General features: G+C 40.2%; 1 pseudogene; it reads left to right on the top strand.

Annotated features, from left to right (window-relative positions):
* The first annotated feature begins 2536 nt into the window (after window positions 1-2536).
* LOC136351541 (uncharacterized) lies at window positions 2537-5375 on the top strand (annotated as a pseudogene).

Here is a 5375-nt window from a genome sequence, read left to right on the forward strand (position 1 = left end):
TGGCACGCCAACGTGCGTGACCAATTTTCTAGTAGAATATAAGAATAAAGGTAACTTTAAATAAATCAATCATATCCTCATATTCCTATAACTATTATATTTTATATATACTTTAACATACCATTTAACATACTAATAGTCCAAACATGATCAGCATGCCTAGACTGGAAAAATAAATCAACGAGAGAATCTGACAGCCATTTATGTTGTTGCCGAGATAGCCAAAAATAAAGGACACAATAGAGTCATACTGAAGTAACAGTGCTTAGAGTAGTCGTCGCCAATATAGCCGATGATAAGCAAGCTAGCTAAGCCGTGAGGCGTCCAAAATGCACCATGGCATGGTCGCAGGCGCGCAGGGTGGTGCCACGGATCATATTTGCACACGGACGTGCTAAGGCTGAAAACAATGATACGATCATGATAGTCATTTAGAAATATGATTTCGAAGAGCCAATGTTGTCAAACCATGGAGGACAAGATCATGTAATAGGTTTACTAGGCCTGGCAACAACACAGGATGAACACGCGTAACGATGTTTCTAATATATAGCTGGCAGGCGAGGTAGGAGACCACCATGGCAATGAGTTGTAGTAGTTGAATACGAAGGTGTAGTAGGACCAATAGTCTAGAACAACTACCACTACTGGAGAACTGATCTTTGCTGGGTCGGCCGAAAAGCACAATAGTCCCGATTCTATAAAGAACCGGTACTAAAGAGGTTTCTTTAGTCCCGGTTTATTACTCCAATGGGACTAAGTGATCTTTAGTCCCGGTTGGTAACACCAATCGTCTTTAGTCCCAGTTCGCCCCCTAACAGGGCATGCTAGACCCCTGTCAGGCGAAAAGTCTAATGCGCGATCGATCGCGGAGCGATCGGGTAGCGATCACCACCTCTCCCCCCCTCCCTCCCTCCACGTTTCCTTTTTTTGGCACCGCATTACTTTCCTATTTTAGTAAATTTATGCACCTAAAGTTTATAGACCCAAAGTTTATAAATCGAAAGTTTATATATCCTATTCAAATTTAAATTTGAATTCAAATATTTTTATAGTATTTCTATACATCTAAAGTTTATAGACCTAAATTTTATAAGTCAAAAGTTTATACACCCGTTTCAAATTTGAATTTGAATTATATCCGATTCAAATTTGAATTTGAATTGAAATATTTTCTATATATAGTATTTCTATACATCTAAAGTTTATACACCTAAAGTTTATAGATCCAAAGTTTATAAATCAAAAGTTTACATACCCGATTCAAATTTGAATTTTAATTATATCCGATTCAAATTTGAATTTGAATTCAAATATTTTCTATATATAGTATTTCTATACATCTAAAGTTTATACACCTAAAGTTTATAGACCTGAAGTTTATAAGTCAAAAGTTTACATACCCGATTCAAATTTGAATTTGAATTCAATTTTTTTATACATAGTATTTCTATACATAAATTTTTCTAACTTTTTGTATTTTAGATTTTTTTTTGTGGTTTACTGTAGTAAGAAGAGAAGAAGGGGAGGAGGAAGCGGGGAGAGAGAGGGGGGAGTAGGGGGACAGATGGGTGATCGCTGCCCGCCCATTAGGCGTGCCCCCTGTCAGGGGGCCAAGGAACCGGGACTAAAGACATTAGAGATCTTTAGACCCAACTTTATATATCCCTTCTTCCTCCTCTAGCTCGAGCCATTGCTGCAAAATGGAGCTTTGAGGGAGGGAGGTGCTACCAAAATTTTTAATGAAATTTTTATTGATAATATACAAATCGGAGGAATCGAAAAGGTTAGCAACACCATCTAATGATGTATGTTTAGCATGTTACATTTATGGCTTTGTTTGTATTCAATATTGTCTCCAATAAGGTATATGGTGGGAAATGATGAGAGAGAAAACTTGTAGAGGGAAAATTAGGTTAAAATAATTTGGATAAATATGTTATAGGAAAAAAGGAAAAATATATATAAATATTGAAAAACAATGAAAGTATGTTTAGAAATTTTAAAATAATGAAAAAATGAATACTATGTGGAATTATTATATGATTATTTATATAAAATAATTGAAAACTAAGTTAATTGGAAAATAGTTAAATCAGCTAGAAATAATTACAATAAATTAAAAATGACAAAGTAAAAAACTAGTATAGAAAATTAAGATAAAAGAATACAAATGTAAGTTAATTTAAAAATCGGCGCCTTCTTCCGTATCATACCAAATCCATTAAAAATGTGTAACGAACGTCGGTTTTGATTTTAAGGATGATGTTTTAAATTATTGTATGATTATTTAATTAGTTTGACTTTCATGGATTTTATTTTTATGATTTATATGCATTTCAGGTAGATGGATCAGCAATGGATGTGCGCGGACCGGCGGTCGAAAGAGTTTATTGACGGCATGCATTATTTTTTGAGTGTGGCCAATGCTAACAAGCGTAACGGTTTTATATGTTGTCCATGCAACAAGTGCAAAAACCAGAAGGAGTATTCCACAGCACGAACTATTCATTCCTACCTGTTTCAGTGGGGGTTCATGCGTAGCTATAATTGTTGGATCTCTCACAGAGAGCTAGGGGTTGCAAGAGAAGAAGATGAAGTAGAAGACGAGAACATTCCGGGCTGGGCTCAGTATTGGGGATTTGAAGAAAACACAACGGGCGAGGCGGACGTGGATGTTGAAGATAATGACGGTGCAGATGATCTTGGTCAAATGTTGTGGGACGTACAGGAGGACCGCGAAAGTGAAAAGGAGGTGCAGAAACAAGAGCGCATGTTAGCGGACCACATAACATCGTTGTACCCAGGTTGCGAGCAGAGGCACAAAAAGTTGGGTACCACGCTGGAATTCTAGCAATGGAAGGCTAAAAATGGTGTGAGTGACAAGGCATTTGGCGAGTTATTGAAATTCGTAAAGAACATTCTTCCGGAGGGGAATGAATTGCCCGAAACAACGTACGAAGGTAAGAAGGCAGTGTGCCCTCTAGGACCGGAAGTACAGAAGATACACGCATGTCTGAACAATTGTATCCTCTATCGCGGTGAGGAGTACGAAAACCTAGAAGCATGCCATGTTTGCAAAGCACTACGATACAAGATTAGACGAGATGATCCAGGTGATGTTGACGGATAGCCTTCAAAGAAGAGAGTTCCTGCTAAGGTGATGTGGTATTTCCCTATAATACCACGGCTGAAGCGGTTTTTCAGGAACAAATCACATGCTAGAATGATGCGGTGGCATGCAGAAGAACGTAAACAAGGCGGGATGCTAAGACACCTCACCTACGGGTCGCAGTGGTGAAATATCGACACAACATTTAAAGACTTCGGAGAGGATGCATGAACCGTGAGGTTCGATTTAAGTACAGATGGAATTAATCCTTTTGGAGAGATGAGCAGCGGCCATAGCACTTGGCCGGTCACCATGTGCATCTACAACCTCCCCCCTTGGCTATGCATGAAGCGGAAGTACATCATGATGCCGATTATTATTCAAGGCCCAAAGCAACCTGGTAACGACATTGATTTGTACCTAAGACCATTGGTTGATTTATACCTAAGGCTATTGGTTGATGATCTGAAAGTGATGTGGAGGAAAGAGGGCGTCCCTGTGTGGGATGAGGACAAACATGAGAAATTTAACCTACGAGCGTTGCTGTTCGTTACCATTAACGATTGGTCTGCACTTAGTAACCTATCCGGATAGTCAAACAAGGGGCTTACACTCACTGTATGGATGAAACTGAAAGTACGTATCTGAAGCATTGCAGGAAGGTTGTGTACATGGGCCATTGTCAATTCCTTGTTACAAACCACCCTGTACAGAAGAAAGGCAAGCACTTCAAACAGAAGGCAGACCACCGTACTAAGCCTAAACATCACAACGGGAAATCAATGTTTGCAATGGTGAAAAATCTGAAAGTAGTATTTGGAGCCAACCTACAGAGAGCGAAGATGGCTACATGGCGATGTGGAAGAAGAACTCTATTTTTTGGGAGTTACCCTATTGGGGTTTTGGGAGTTACCCTATTGGGAAATTTTGGATGTCCGCCATGCAATCAGCGTGATGCACCTCACTAAGAACTTTTTGCATAAACCTGCTGGGCTTCTTAGGTATATATGGGAAGTCCAAAGATACACTCGAAGCACGTAATGATATCAAGCATATGGAACAACGCGATGTCCTTCATTCGGAACCGATTGAGAAAGGAAGCCATTACTTGAGTCCAGCGAGCTACACCCTAAGCAAGAAAGAGAAGGAAATTATGTTTGAATGCCTAGAGAGCATCAAGGTACCGTCTAGATACTCCTCAAATATAAAGAGTATAATAAGCACAAAGGATAAGAAGTTCATAAACCTAAAATCTCATGACTACCACGTGTTGATGACACAATTGCTTCCTGTTATAACTCGTGGTTTCCTTGCTGATAATGTCCGGGCAACAACAACGAAGCTTTGTGTTTTCTTGAACGCAATTTCACAGAAGATCATCGATCTAGACAGTTTAGCAGCCCTTCAGGAGGACGTGGTGCAATGCCTTGTCAGCTTTGAGTTGATCTTTCCACTGTCATTCTTCAATATAATGACGCATATTCTATGTCACGTTGTGAAAGAGATCGATATTATTGATCCTGTGTACCTACACAACATGTTTCCTTTCGAGAGGTACATGGGCGTTCTAAAGAAGTACGTTCGTAACCGTTCTCGTCCGGAAGCAAGCATCGCCAACGGGAATGGAACAGAGGAGGTCATTGAGTTATGCATAGATTTTATTGAAGACCTCCGTCCAATCAGGGTACCCGAATCAAGCCATGAGGGGAGACTATAGGGAAAGGGCACTCTTGGAAGGAGAGCAATTATGACTACAGACAACGATTTATTCCGTAAAGTACATTTCACGGTTTTGCAACAATCTTCGTTGGTTGCTCCTTACATCGAGGAGCACCAGGCGATTGTTCGCTCAGAAAACATTGGCAAGTCCGATGCCTGGATTACATGCTATCATATTGATACTTTCCCCGCTTGGCTGCGACAACACCTCATGGGTAACGAGATGATTGACCGACAACTAGCCTTCTTGGCTAGGGGACCATCTTGCTCGGTCTCGACATTCCAAGGATATGAAATCAATGGAAACACATTTTACACAAGAGCCAAAGACAAAAAGAGCACGAACCAAAACAATGATGTTCGTATCAATGCCATAAGATATGATAGTACAACTAGCATGTATTACGGTGTCATCGACAACATATGGGAACTAGACTATGGACCCCTGAAGGTCCCTCTGTTTCGGTGCCAATGGGTTAGGCTGACTGGTGGAGGCGTAACGATTGATGACAGCGGGAGCAGTGTAGTAGGACCAATGGTCTAG

The sequence above is a fragment of the Oryza sativa genome, chromosome 8 (assembly GCF_034140825.1).
Source record: "Oryza sativa Japonica Group chromosome 8, ASM3414082v1".
Lineage (NCBI taxonomy): Eukaryota > Viridiplantae > Streptophyta > Magnoliopsida > Poales > Poaceae > Oryza > Oryza sativa.